At 36.3% G+C, this 16,211-nt stretch overlaps 1 pseudogene; it reads left to right on the forward strand.

The window, feature by feature from the left end:
• Nucleotides 1-7,185: 7,185 nt before the first annotated feature.
• LOC116081564 lies at nt 7,186-15,274 on the forward strand (annotated as a pseudogene).
• Nucleotides 15,275-16,211: the final 937 nt, after the last annotated feature.

Genomic DNA, 16,211 nt, shown 5'->3' on the forward strand with positions numbered 1-16,211 from the left:
TAAACAGAATTCTCAACTGAGGAATCTTGAATGGCCAAGAAACACCTAAAGAAATGTTCAACATCCATGTCATCATAGAAATGCAAATAAATAGGACTCTAAGATTCCAACTTACAGAAATCAGAATGGCTAACATCAAAAACTCAGATAACAGCAGAATCTGGTGAGGATGTGGAGAAAGAGAAACATTCCTTCACTGATAGAACACTGATTTGCTTGCAAACTGATGTAGTCACTATGGAAATTAACATGTAGGTTCCTCAGAAAATTATTATTTTAATAATTTTTATTTTAGATATCATACCAGTCATCTGCAACCATATAACTCCCTTCTCTTCCTTCCTTACCTTCAACTCTTCAGGTGCCCCCTTTCTTCTTATGTAATTCATAATCATTTCTTTTTCTTATTGTTGTGTATGTGTGTGTGTGTGTGTGTGTGTGTGTGTGTGTGTGTGTGTGCACGCAGGCAGGTGCACATATGTATGCATATTTATTTGTATATGTGTATGAGTATGTATGTGTAGGTGTTCGTATATCTTTGCTTGTATATGTAAGAAATAAAGAAAAAAGGTATCTTTCAAAACAAACATGAATGTTGATTACTTCTTTATGTACTTATCTCTCAGTTCAGTGATCAATGTGTGTACCTATCAAACAATCTCTAATACCTTCCAAGCAAGAAGCACCAAAACTAACTTAACTTGAAAAGAAAGAAATAACAAAACAAAATAATAAAAGCATATTATTATAAATAAGTGAAAAAATTAAACTGGAGCAAACTGAAATATAAAACTTAGTTTTATATAATCTTTTTAGGTGTCTTATAAATGGAAAATTTATAAAACTAACAAAGTTAGTTGAGAATGCATTTTTATTTTTACAATAAAACTCATGTTGCATCTTACTTAGAAAAGAGCTGCTGATGGCAAAGTCGATCATCAGTGGGAGGAGAGGCCCTTGGCCCTGCAAAGGTTCTGTACCCCAGTGTAGGGGAATGCCAGGACCAATAAGTGGGAGAGGGTGAGTGGCAAGCAGGGGGAGGGGGAGGCAACAGGGATTTGTTCTTGTTGTTTTTTGTTTTTTGTTTCTTTTTTTTTTTGTTTTGGAGGGGAAACTAAGAAAGGAGAAATCATATCACATGTAAATAAAGAAAATATCTAATAAAAAAAGAATATAGATGCTAATATCATCATATAAGTGAGTATACATCATGCATGTAATTTTAGAACTGGGTTACCTCACTCAGGATGAAATTCATAAGATCCATCCATTTGCTTGCAAAATTTGTGATATCTTTGTTTTTAATAGTTGAATCATATTCTACTGTGCATATATGTACCAAATTTTCTTTATCCATTCTTCAGTTGAGGGATGTCTAGATTGTTTCCAACTTCTGTCTATTATGTATAAAGTTGCTATGAGCACATCAAGCAAATGTCTTTCTGGGATGGTAGCACATCTTTTAGGTATATGCCCAGGAATTTGAAATAAGTGGGTCTTGAGGGAGAACTATTTTGAGATTTCTGAGAAACCACCAAATTGATTTCCAAAGTATTTGCCCAAGTTACAATCACAACAGCAACGATACTCTATTATGCTTTGAAGGAAGAATGTAACATGGCTGTCCTCTGAGATGTTCTACCCAGCAGCTAACTCCGAAAGATTCAGATACGTACAGCCTAACAGTGGGTGGATCTTAGGGAGTCTTATGGAAGATCAGGAGGTTTTGCAGCCTCTAAACTGATAGAAACTCCACAGGAAAACCAACAGAATCAACTAACCTAGACCCTTTGGGTTCTCAGAGACTGAACCATAAACTAAAGAACATACACTGGCTAGACTTAGGCCTCCTCAAATATATGTAGCAGATGTACAGTTTGGTCTTCATGTGGGTCCTAAACAACTGGAATGGGAGTTATACCACAAGCATTTGCTTGTGCATGGGTTATGCTCTTCAAGCTGAACTTCCTTGTCTGCCCTCAGTATGAGATATATGCCTAGCCTCACAGAGACTTGATACAGCAGGAAGGAGGGATATCCAGTGGACCCCCACCTGCACAGAGCAGAAATAGGAAAATGGGGTAAAGAATTATGGGAGCGGATGCCCAGGAGGTAGACAGTGAGCAGGATGTAAAGTGAAAATATAAATTAATAATAATAATAATAATAATAATAATAATATAATTTTAAAAGCAACAAAATAGGAAAATATAGATTGGAGTGCAGTTTATAGAAGGTGCCTGTTATATTTTAATAACCCCATTTACTGTATATTTTTACTTTCTGGATTGTTTATTGTTTGGCTATAATTATATTGAATATAGGTGGTAGGATTGTGATCAGTTCTGTTAGTATATTGAAAGAACACTAAATATCTATTTAATCTCCACACTGGTGTTTATTTGGTCAGATGGGTACAGTCTCTTCCTGGTGTAGTCATATCATTTTCTCTGGCATCTCAGGCAATTTAGAGATAATTCTAGGTACTAGAAGTAATATTCTGCTTCTTAGATTATTATGTTGGTCTTCTATGAGGAAAATAATTCTCTTTGATAACAATAATTGCTTCCTTAAAACAAAAAATGAAAAGCATATTTTCAGTAGTGAACAAGTTAAATATTATCTTTTGTTCAGGATTGCCAAGAACTGGCTGCATTAACATGTAAATCAATTGTTAAGTGGATTTTTAATAAAATCTATAGTTAGGTTTCTGTTCAGAACCTATTTTGAGGACAAATTATAGTGCTATTATATGAGCTTATGCTTAATTAATGCCCATTTTCTTAATTATGTGTATTTGCATACCTGTGAATTTACTGGTTTGTTTCTTGCTAGGAAATATATTATTTTTGAGATTTTTAAAAATAAACAAAACTTTCTTTTTCATATTTATTTATTTTTTATTGGTAATTTTATTTATTTACATCTCAAATATTATTCTGCTTCTTGGTTTGCCCTCCATAAACCACCTATCCTATCCCCCCTCCCATCTGCTTCTATGATTATGCTCCCCAACCCATCCACCCACTCCAACTTCACTGCACTAGGATTCTCCTACTCTGGGAGCCTTCATAGGACTAAAGGTCTATTTTCCCATTGATGAAAGATAAGGTTATCCTCTGCTTCATATGGAGCTGGAGCCAAGGGTCCCTCCATTCATATTCTTTGGTTTGTGGTTTAGTCCCTGGGATGTCTGGGAGGGGTCAAGTTGTTTGATATTGTTGTTCCTTCTATGGGATTGCAAACCTCTTCAGCTTCTTTAGTCATTCCCATAATATAACTCCTCCATTGGGGTCCCTGTATTCAGTCTAATGGTTTGTCAAAACCATCCACATATATATTGGTCAAGTTCTGGCAAAGCCTGTCAAGAGACAGCTGTATCAGGCTCCTGTCAGCAAACACTTCTTGACATCAGCAAGAGTGTCTGGCTTTGGTGTCTGCAGATGGGATGGATCCCTAGATAGGGCAGTCTTTGGATGGCCTGTACTTCAGTCTCTGTTCCATTCTGTCCCTGAATTTCCTTTAGATAGGAACAATCCAGGGTTAACATTTTTGAGATGGGTGGGTGGCCCCATGCTTTAACCTGGGGGCCAATCATAACCTTGGGTGATGGTCTCTACAGGTTCTCTCACTCCTTTTTTGGATTTTTCAACTAATGTCATCTGTGTTGGGTCCTAGGAGCAACTTGCTTTCCTGGTATCTGGGACTTTCTGGTAGATACCCCCAGTTCCCTGTCCCCCATTGCTACCCACATGTGTTCAATTTCCTGACCCTTTGTACATCTTCCCTGTCTTCTTACACACTTGATTCTGGCTGCATTTCCCCACCTCCTCCTCTTTTCCTCCCAAGTCACTCCCTCCTTCTACCTCCTCTGATTATTTTGTTCCCCCTTCTAAGTAGGACGAAATTATCCACATTTTGGTCTTTCTTTTTCTTTTCTTTTTCTTTTTTTTCTTTTTTTTTTTTTTTTTTTTTTGAGCTTCATATGGTCTGTGAGTTGTATCATAGGTATTCCAAGCTTTTTGCCTAATATCAACTTATCAGTGACTATGTAACCATGTGTGTTCTTTTGTGTCTGTGTGATATCAGGATGGTATTTTCTAGTCCCATCCATTTTCCTGCAAATTTCATTGTTATTTTTTTTAATAACTGAGTAGTACTTCATTGTGTAAATATACCACATTTTCTGCATCCATTCCTCTGTTGAGGGAAATCTGGGTTGTTTCTAGATTCTGGCTATTATAAATTAGGTTACTATGGGCATAGTGTATCATATGTCCTTGTTATATGTTGGAATATGTTTTCAGGAGTGATATAGGTGGGTCTTCAGAGAATACTATGTCCAATTCTCTGAGGAACCACCAGACTGATTTCCAGAATTGTTGTAACAGCTTGCAATCCAACCAGAAATGGAAGTGTTCCTCTTTCTTCACATTCTCTTTAGCATCTGCTGTCACCTGAGTTTTTGATTTTAGCCATTCTGACTGGTGTGAGATGGAATGTCAGTGTCATTTTGATTTGTATTTCCTTGATGAGTAAGGATGTTGAACATTTCTTTAGATGCTTCTTTGCCATTCACATTTCCTCAGTTGAGAATTCCTTGTTTAGCTCTGTACCCCATTTTTAGTAGGATTATTTGGTTCTCTGGAGTTGAACTTCTTGAAATTTTGCATATATTGGATATTAGCCTTCTATGAAAAATAGGATTGTGTAAATATCTTTTTGCAATCTGTAGGTTGTCATTTTGTCCTGATGACAGTGTCCTTTGACTTACACAATCTTTTCAATTTTATTAGATCCGGTTTGTCTATATTTGATCTTAGAAAGATCTTCAATGCTCATGGATGGGCAAGATTAACATAGTAAAAATGGCCGTCTTACCAAAAGCAATCTACAGATTCAATGCAATTCTCATCAAAGTTCCAACCCATTTTTTCACAGAGATAGAAAGAATAATTCTCAAATACAACAACAAAAAAAAAAAACAGGATAGTGAAAACTATTTTCAACAATAAAAGAACTTCTGGGGGAATCACCATCTCTAACCTCAAGCTCTACTACAGAGCTATAGTGATAAAATCTGCATGGTATTGGTACAGAAATAGACAGGTAGATCAAATGAATAGAACTCAAGACCCAGAAATGAACCCAGACACAGTCCACATGTAGAAGAATGTAAATTGATCAATTCTATCTCCTTGTATAAAGCTCAAGACCAAGTGCATCAGAGACCTCTGTATAAAACCAGGTATACTGAATTTATTAGAAGAGAAATGGGAAAGATCCTCAAACACATGGACACAGGGGAAAATTTTCTGAGCAGAACACCAAAGTCCCAGGCTCCAAGATCAAATATAAACACAAGTTTCATATCAATTCAAGGTAATTGAATTTTCCTAGTGTATTCAATACTTTTGTTGTCTTGACAAAAGTAAGTTATTCCATGCAATGTATCTCATTTCAGAGTTTGTGATGTCAAGTAACAACTTTAAGATGTTTTCAGAAAAACGTGCAAATTTATTAGAAATTTGCCTAGATAAGTACAAAAAAGTTATTCTCTTTAAAATATATCAAAATAAGGAAGATGGAACACTTTTGGTTTAAAAAAACCACAATTGTCTAGCTTCTTTTGTGGTTTGGAGTGGAAACTCTCCTCATTTCATTCTCAGCAATTTGCTGCAAGTGGAGCATGATTGCCTGCCACATCTTAAAAAATATTAAAACAACATTGGTTTAAAAATTTGTCGAGAAGAATGTATAGCTTGTCCCTCCAAATTTCTTATAACTAACACATATATTACACTTTTCTTTTTGGCCTCAACATAGCTCACTTTTTGTTATTATAAAATACAGGAAATGGTTTAAAAAATAGTAAAATATGATGTTTTCAGCTTCATTGTAGCAAGTATGACACCTCCAAGAAAACACTTATTTAAGAAGAATCCCAATAGCAAAAGCAGACTCATTGATATGTAATGTATCATTGAAGTAAATAGACAAATAAAAACTTCAGTTTGCATTATTCTGATAAATGCTCTAGAATCCTTTGAGCTCATCCAGAAGCTGGCTGTAGAAGAAACGTTGTCCTCCATCCAACTTCAGACTGTCCTCAAAAAACACTTGTTTCCTTGTAAGATCTCCCTTTATCTCTCTAACATCTAGGGGAAAAAGAATAACAAGAAGAATAGGAACAAAAATAACAAACAAACAAATCAGCTCAAGAGTAAAATATCCCTTGAAATGATGTAGAAGGTAAATTATTTCTAACAGACATTAATGTTGTTTATCCCAGGATATGAAATGCCTACAGTGGAAAAGAATATTTAAATTCTGTCATGGATAGTGATCCACAGAGAGGTCGAAGAAGACACTTGTAATGTGAACTCTAGCTGATTAGATTAACTTCTAAGTCAATGTATATAGATGTTTGTAAAACCCTTATTTTTTTCTTTTACTGAAAATAGATTTCTTTCATGAAATATATTGTGAGTAATGGTTTACCCTCTCCCTACTCCTTCAAGATCCTCTCTACCTTCCCTCTCATTTAAATCTATATGCTTCTCTCTTCTAAGAAACAAAGGGGAATCAGAGTAATAATATTAATACTAACACCAATATAATCAAATTAATAGTAATAAAGTACAACCAAAAAAACTCAAAAAGGACAATACAAACAAAGAGTATAAAATAATCAAAGGTAAAATCGCATATGGATGCAGAAGTAGATTCACATATGGTTTTACACACAAGAATCTCATTAAAAAAAAAGAACCAGACTCCATGCTATACAAAGTGCTTGTAATTTAAATAAAACAGAAACAAAACAAAATAAGAAAATCAAAATTATTCCAGAAGAAAACGTTAGAAAATAAAGAACTTCCAATGTTAGCACTGAGTTCATTTATTTTTGTTCATCTATAACTGCACATGGTGCCTTTCTTTAAGAGTGCTTTGTATTTTCAGTGATATACTGTTGTAAAAGAAGCTTAACTTTTCATTTGTGAGTAGTTATTAATCAGAGGTAGCTTTTGGGTTAGGAATAAGGACTTGTGTTCACATCTCATTTCATTTGTAGAATCCCATCTGGCACAAACCTATCCAGGACTTGCATGTACTGCCAGAGTCACTGTTATTTAATGGGCAGTTTTTCTGTTGTTATTTGTTCATTTGCCTAGAATCCTCACCATGTGGGAGAGTCTCCTTTCTAAAACAACTCTTGCTGTCAGGAACTTCAGCTTACTGTCCCAAAAATACTTCTCAAGTAAGTTACTGCTGGATATTTTTGCCATCTGTTTGATATTTGTTGTCTAGCTTCTGTCTGTCTATAATGTATCATCTATCATCTATCTATCTATCTATCTATCTATCTATCTATCTATCCATCCATCCATCCAACCATCTATCTATCTATCTATCTCTCTATCTATCTATCCTATTATATACCTATTTATCAAAATGTCATATATCTACTTGTATTTGTATATAGGTATACATACACACATATATATACATATACCTATATATGTGTATATGTGTATATATATACACACACACATACTACATGTTAAGAAGAATGGATTTCTGAGGTTTTATTTATTCGTTTTTATTTATTAAATTTATTTATTTATTTTTATAGTTTTTATGACATCAGCAGGAATAATGCTAATTAACCAAGAAGGAAACTTCTTAAATTTTCATAACATAAAGATGTATTTTATTGAATATTTTCTTTATTAACATTTCAAATATTATCCCTTTTCTACCCTTGGAAATCCCCTATCGTGTCCTCCCTCTCCTGTGCTTCTATAAAGGTGTTCTCCCACATAAGCACCCACAGCACCTCCCCACCCTGGCATTTCCATACACTGGGGTATTTTAAATGGTGCTTAGTCCATTTCCTGTTAATGTAGAGTACAGATAACCTTGAAAATCAGTCATTGGGGGCCCAGTTTAACACACCTATAACCACACTTGACTAAGTTATTAAAATCTGGATGTTTGGACATTCCTCATTGTGTATTCACTTCTACAGATGAGCAAATGAATTTATTCTTTTTCCACTTTTGAGGTTAGAAAATTTGTCTACCTTGCAAGAGTGTAGCAATAATGACTGATTTATGCAGAGTGGGTTCTCATTAAAGGAGTGCTATGTGTTTTATTGCTGTATGGTGACATAAAACATTCAAAGACAGCATCACATTTGCTACCTAAGTTTGAGCTGAAGTGAATACTCCTATGGTCAAGTTTTTATAAAACAGCTCAATCATATGAGCAGGAAAATGATGTCAATAAAGTATTTGAATTGCAAGTGTAAAAGCCTGAGTTCCATCCTCAGAACTTATATAACTCTGTCTTGATGGGAACTAGAGAGGTCGGCATTGATCAACCCCTCCTATGCTACCAATCTTGGCCAATCATTTTTGTAAACTAAGAATTCAGTGAGAGATTTTTGTCTCCATAAATAAGGTGGAGAATGGTTTAGAAGGATTCCTGATATAAATGCCTACCTCCATGTACAACACACACACACACACACACACACACACACACACACACACATAAACACATTTCTAAAATGCCAATGAATACATATATTCTATGGCTTCTTTCTTTTTTTATATTTTCTCTATTTCTTCTCAGTAAACATTTAAATCCAGATGAGCAGGAGAAAAGTATTTTGATGCCCTTTAAAGTATCTATCCATGGTATTATCACATTTCCTTATTTGTGATAGCCAGAAGCAGGAAACAACCCAGATGTCCTGCAACAGAAGAATGGAAAAATTTTTCTAAATTGAAAAACCTTATTACAAAAGTTCTTAAAAAAGTCTATCTTGTAAAGAAATGTAAAGAAACAATAATTAATGAATTTAATTTCAGAGTGATTTATATTATTTTTATGCCAAAAGCAATGACCACATTGCTATGGTATTTTCATAATAATACACTTTCAGATAGGTGAAATTTAAGTTCCTTTTATAATTCTAAAATCTAAATAAGTATACATGATAAAAAGAATATATGTATTAGTTTTATAAGTGTCATTAATGTTAAAATAGGCTAAGACTAACAGTGTAGGCTATGTTTTCTTTGAAAACACTGAAAGTTTAATAATGTGAAGATACTAGCAACAAGAAACTTACATAGAAATGAGAATCAGGCAATAGTAAGTTGCTTGGCAACCTAACAAAACCAAAGAAGAAAGTAAGGTCCTGAAAAGAATTGTTTTAGAAAATTTTTAGAAAAGAAAATTTTTAGAAAAACACAAAACACAGAAAAAAGAAAATAAAATACCATATTTCTAGTGCATTTAAAATTTAAGATTACAAGGGTTTACACAACAGATATTCACATCCAAGTGTTAGTAGTAAATGAAGTGAGTGACATATCTGACTGTCCTCTCCATGAATTAGATCATGAAAAATATTAGTACTTCTGCTTTATTAGGTACAGTTCTTCTTAAGTATTATATTAAGTGTTCTTATCAAATGTTTCAATGGTAATAGTGTTATTAGTAGATAAATGCTTAATACAAAATTATATTTACTTAAGATACTTAACCATTTTTATTTCTCCTTATCCAAATTTTTGAAGGACAATTTTGTTTATGTAATGAATAAACAAAGAGTTAAAGATGATAATAAAGATCCAATAATAAAGATGACTTTAAAGATATCATGTTCAGCTTTTTATAATTATACATGTAGTCAACAAGCAGGGAGATGTTGCTACAATTTTTTCAGGAAGTAGTAATGGAGAAGTGGTACCCTTGTTCCCCATTTTCACCAGCATATGCTATCATTTGTTTTTTTGTTTGATTTTTGTTGTTGATTTTGTTACTTTGGTTTTGTTTGTTTGTTTGTTTTTTGAAACAGGGTTTCTCTATATCAGTCTTTTAAGGTATATAAAAATTGTTGGAATTTTGATGTGATTTGCATTGAATCTGTAGATTGCTTTTGTTAAATTGCCATTTATACTATGTCAATCCTATTAATCCATGATCATGGGCAAAGTTTCAATCTTCTGAGGACATCTGTTGGACCGTGAAAAGCAATCTGTATTCTGGCTGAGCGAGGACTAATCCAGAGACCCAGTAGAAAATTTTACAAGGGACAGAGCAGTGAGCTACTCCCCCAGACATAGACGCCTGACACCACTAGCCGTAGACAATTCCCCAAGCTCCTAGTATTCTGGTTGGAATCCACCCCACAGTCACTGACTGCAGCCAGGTATGCCCCTCCCAACAGTTACCTAGGAACAGCTAGGTAGCCTCTTAGTATAAAAGGGGTTGCTTGCCCCCTCCTCTCTCTCTTACTCTTGCTTCTCTCCCTTGCCTCTTGCCTCTTTGTCCCCCCTCTCCCCATTCCCTTCCTCCCTCTCTCCACATGGTCATGGCCAGCCTCCTCTACTTTTCTACTCTCTCTCTCTCTCTCTCTCTCTCTCTCTCTCTCTCTCTCTCTCTCTCTCTCTCTCTCTCTCTCTCTGTGTGTGTGTGTGTGTGTGTGTGTGTATGTGTGTGTTTTCTAAAATAAAGCATCAAAACCATGGACTGCCTCATTTCATCAATACTCAAGAGTGCTGGAACAATGGATTAGGTCTTTCCCAAGAGCTCCACCTAATCTCCAGCAGGAAGGCTTTCCAGCGTTTTCAGCTTCTAGACTGGACCGAGGACTCTTTCAAGGGCAGAAACCAACTGACACCCCCTTTCTTTCCACTTCTTTCTCCCTTCAGCTATGAGGCTGACTGAGCTGCCACCAACCACCCACCCTGTCCCTGCTTCATTCTCAGCACTTCTGAGATATCCAGCAGAGTCTGGGATGTCTGAGATTGAGAACCCAGGAGACTGTTCCCTCCCACCACCCACCCTACCCCCACAGACCGAGGTTCACGGCTTCTCACAGCCAGATGTCCGCCTGGTAGTGTGGAGAGCATGGGTCTCTTCCACTTCATTATTTCCCCACCAGCCCAAGCCCTATAGACTTCTTTGACTTCTTTCTTCAGGGACTTGAAGTTCTTGTCATACATCTTTTATTTGTTTGGTTAAAATTAGATTGAAATACTTTATATTTTTCTGGCTATTGTAAAGGGTGTTATTTCCTTAATTTCCTTCTTATCCCATTTATACATTTTACAAAGGAGAACTATTAATTTGTTTGAGTTAATCTTGTATGTATCCACTTTGGTGCAATTGTTCATTAGCTGCAAGAGTTCTCTGGTAGAGGGGGGATTGCTTATTATACTATCATCCACAAAAAAACATACTGTCATTTCTTCTTTTTCACATTGCACCCCTTTGATCTCATTTCCTTCTTTTATTGCTCTGATTAGAAATTCAAGTACTAACCAGGTAGTGGTGGCACACACCTTTAATCCCAGCACTTGGGAGGCAGAGGCAGGCAGATTTCTGAGTTCAAGGCCAGCCTGATCTACAGCCAGAGCTATACAGAGAAAAAACAAAACAAACAAACAAACAAACAAACAAAAACGAACAAGCATAAAAAGAAATTCAAGTACTGTTTTCAATAGGTAGGGAGAGAGTGTGCAACCATTTCTTGTCACTGATCTTGTAGACTTGCTTTAAGTTTCTCTCCTTTTGATGTTGGCTATAATCTTATTATATTTTGTTTGATTACATTATGTATGTGCCTTGTATCCTTGTTCTCTGTAATACTGTAATACTGTAAGATGAAGGGGTGTTGGATTTTAGCAAAGGCTTTTCCAGCTTCTAATGAGATGATCCTGTGATTTTTTTCTTTTAGTTTGTTTAAATGGTGGCTTATGTTGATGGAATTATATATATTAAGCCATCCCTGCATCCATGGAATGAAGCATATTTTGTCATAATGATTGATGTTTTTGATTTGTTCCTGGGTTCGGTTTGCAAGATTATATTGCTGTACCATGTTTCTGTCAGCAATATCTTCTTGGCAACAGCAATAGTGTCTGGGTTTGTTATCTTCAGATGGGATGAATTCCTAGGTGGGGCAGTCTCTGGACATCCCCTCCTTCAGTCTCTCTTCTTCTCTTTGTCCCTGAGTTTCCTTTAGACAGGAACAATTCTGTGTTAATATTTTTGAGATGGGTTGGTGGCCCCATCCCTCTACCAGGGTCAGTGCCTAACCACTGGATAAGTACTCTACAAGTACTATCACCTTTTATTGGATATTTTAGCTTATGTCATTCCCGTCGGGAACTGGGAACCTCTTGCATCACTAGCATCTGAGATTTTTCTGATGGCTATTCCAAGTTTTCCATCCCCCACTGCTACATATTATTATTTACTTCTCTGACACTCTGTATTCTCCCCAAACACAATTAGTGAAAGTGGGGTATTGATATCTGTTAATATATGGAGTTTATGTGTGATTTAATCTTTAGTAGTGTTCTTTTAAAAATGTAAGTGCCCTTGTGTTTGGGGTTTAGAAGTTTAGGATTGACTTATCATATTGGTAGAGTTTTCCTTGATGAGTATGACATGTCTTTCCCTGTCTCTTTTGATTAATTTTATTAGGTATTAGAGTAGCTATTCTAGGATGTTGCTTATATCCAATTGCTTGAAAAAAATTTTTTTCCAATCTTTTACTCTGAGGTGATATCTATCTTTATTTCTGAGGTATGTTTCTTGCACGCAGCAAAATGACTGATCCTCTTCATGTCGATTGTGCTAGCCTATGTCATTTTATTGGGGAATTGGTTCCATTGATATTGAGAAATATTAATGACAAGTGATTGTTACTTCCAATTGTTTTGATGTTGGTGTGTGTGTGTGTGTGTGTGTGTGTGTGTGTGTGTTTTGCTTGTTTTTGCTGGTATGAAATTATTTATTTCCTACGTTTTCTTGGGTGTAGTTATCATCTTTGGTTTCAGTTTTCTTTCTAGTATATTCTATATTGTAGGACTGGATTTGTAGATGCATATGATTTGAGTTTGGAATTGTCTTTTGATATCTTGTTTTCTCCATTTATGGCAATTGATAATTTTTCTGGTTATAGTAGTCTAGGATAAAGATTATTGAGTATAGTAGTCAACTGTAATTATTTTTACATGTTGTAAGATTATTTTTAGAGGTTGTCCAGATCTTTCTAGCTTTTAGAGTCAGTGTTGAGAATTAAGGTGTAAGTCGAATAGGTCTATCTTTGTATATTACCTTGTATTTTTCTCTTCTTTCCTTTAATACTCTTCATTTGTTCTGCAGAATTATTTTTATTATTATTATATAGAGGGAAGATTTTCTTTTCTGGTCCAGTCTAATTGGTGCTATATAAGCTTCTTACATAATTTTGGCATCTCTTTCTTTAGGTTATGAAAGTTTTCTTCTATGATTTTGTCTAAAATATTTTCTGGTCCTTGGAGCTGGGACTCTTCTCTTTCTCCTACTCCTATTATTCTTAGGTAAGATTGCTTTCATTGTATCACAGATTTCTTGGATGTTTTGTGTTTGGAATTTTTAGATTTAATATTTTTTTTGTTTGATTTATGAATTTCTTCTGTTCTATCTTCTAAGCTTGAGATTCTCTTTTCAATCTCTTGTATTCTGTTAGTGATGCTTGCATCTGATGTTCCTGTTCTCTTCCTTAGGTTTTCCATCTCCAGGATTCCCTTAGTTTGTGTTTTCTTTACTGCTTCTATTTCCACTTTCAGGTCTTTCAAAGTTTTATTTATTTCATTCACCTCTTAAATTGTATTTTCCAGTATATCTTTAGCAATTTATTTGTTCTCTCTTTAAAGCCCTCTATCTGTTTGATTGTATTTTCCTCTATTTCTTTAATGGATTTATGTATATACTCTTAATTTTGTGTATTTGAATGTGTTACCTCATTTTTATTGGATATTTTCTTTATTTACATTTTAAATGTTGTCCCTTTTCTAGGTCTCCCATTCAGAAACCCCTTATACTGCTCCCCTCCGCCTGCCTCCATGAAGGTGCTCCCACAACCACCTACCCACTTCTGTCTTCCTGCCCTGGAATTCTCTTATACTGGACCATCTAACACCCTCAGGGCCAATGGCCAGTCCTCCCACTGATGTCCAACAAGGCCATATTTTGCCACATATGCATCCAGATCCATGGCTCCCTCCATGAGTACAATTTGGTTGGTGGTCCACTTCCATGGGAGCTCTGGGGGGTCAGGCCAATTTACACTGTTGCTCTACCCCCATGGAGCTACAAATCCCCTGAGTTTCTTCAGGCTCTTCTCCAACTCCTTCATCAGGGACCTTATGCTCAGCCCAATGGTTGTCTGCAAGCATTTTGCAAACCAAATCCAAGAACACATTAAAATAATCATCCATCATGATCAAGTAGGCTTCATCCCAAGGATGCAGGAATGGTTCAATATAGGGAAATCCTTCAATGTAATTCACTATTTAAACAAACTAAAAAAAAAAAAAAAAAAGGTTCGAATGCAACGGAATGCTCGTTGACTGCCATTTTTAGAAGGTCTGTAAAGGCTCCTCGTGTTGCAGGAATTGATTTCAAGATCCGAACTGTGGACATAGAGGGGAAGAGGATCAAACTTCAAGTCTGGGACACGGCTGGCCAAGAACGATTCAAGACAATAACTACCGTCTATTACCGTGGAGCCATGGGCATTATCCTCGTATATGACATCACAGATGAGAAATCCTTCGAGAATATTCAGAACTGGATGAAAAGCATCAAAGAGAATGCCTCTGCTGGAGTGGAGCGCCTCCTTCTGGGAAACAAGTGTGACATGGAGGCCAAGCGGAAGGTGCAGAAAGAGCAGGCTGAGAAGGCTTTCAGTTCCCTGGCCCGTGACATCTTGCTCAAGACAGGAGGCAGGAGATTGGGGAAACAGCAACAAGCCCTCAAGCACTGAACTGAAAACATCTGACAAGAAGAACAGCAACAAGTGCTCGTTGGGCTGAGGAACATTTCTTGCCTCCTATTCACCCTGAACCTGGAGGCTAGACCTGAGGGAGGTGGACTGAGGAATTACAGAGGGGAGAACTGTGGTGGCACCTGGAGGGGTAGATGATGGGAATAAGGAGAAATAAGGACTGAAAGGAAGAAAGGGGCAGGGAAAGGAGGGGGAGGAACCAAGGATATGAAAGGTGAACAGAAGGGCTTTGAGAAGAGGAAAGGAAGAAGAAATGAATGGCTCAGGTCTTGGACAGTCCAACATTAATGCCAATATGCTGATCTCTCCATTCCTGGTTCAGGGTTAGGGTCCGGAGAGGCTTGGCTCTACTGCGAGGGTCCCTCACTCTGCAGGGTCTTTGTTAGTATTAAAGGCCACTGTTTTGCATGAAAAAAAAAACAACCAACATATCAACATATGATCATCTCATTATATGCTGAGAAAGCATTTAACAAAATTCAATACCTCTTCATGATAAAAGTCTTGGATCAAGAATTCAAGACCCATACCTAAACATAGTAAAAGTGATATACAGCAAACCAGTAGCCAACATCAAACTAAATGGAGGGAAACTTGAAGCAATCCCACTAAAATAAGGGACTAGACAAGGCTGCCCACTCTCTTCTTACCTATTCAATATTGTACTTGAAGTCTTAGTCACAACAATTAGACAACAAAAGAAGATCAAAAATATACAAATTGGAAAGGAAGAAGTCAAATTATCACTATTTGCTGATGTTATGTTAGTATACTTAAGTGACCCCTAAAATTCCTCTGAGGAGCTCCTAACGCTGATAGACAGTTTCGGCAAAGTAGCTGGATATAAAATTAACTCAAGCAAATCAGTGGCCTTCCTCTGCACAAAGGATGAACAGGCTGAAAATGAAATAAAGGAAACCATACCCTTCACAGTAGTCACAAATAATATAAAATACCTAGGTGTGACTCTAAGCAAGTAAGAGAAGTTAGACTCCAGAGAATCAATTAACCCTATTAAAAAATGGGGTGCGGAACTAAACAAAGAATTCTCAACTGAGGAATACCTAATGGGCTGAGAAGCACCTAAAGAAATGTTCAACATCCTTAGTCATCAGAGAAGTGCAGATCAATACAATTCTGAGATTCCACCTCACACCAGTCAGAATAGCTAAGATCAAAAACTCAGGTGACAGCAAATGCTGTAGAAGTTGTAGAGAAAGAGGAACATTCCTTCATTGTTGGTGGGATTGCAAGCTGGTACAACCCCTCTGGAAATCAGGTTGATAGTTTGTCAGGAAATTGGACATAGTACTATCAGAGGACCCAGCTATACCACTCCTGGGCATATACC

The sequence above is a fragment of the Mastomys coucha genome, unplaced genomic scaffold, assembly GCF_008632895.1.
Source record: "Mastomys coucha isolate ucsf_1 unplaced genomic scaffold, UCSF_Mcou_1 pScaffold7, whole genome shotgun sequence".
In the NCBI taxonomy this organism is placed as follows: domain Eukaryota; kingdom Metazoa; phylum Chordata; class Mammalia; order Rodentia; family Muridae; genus Mastomys; species Mastomys coucha.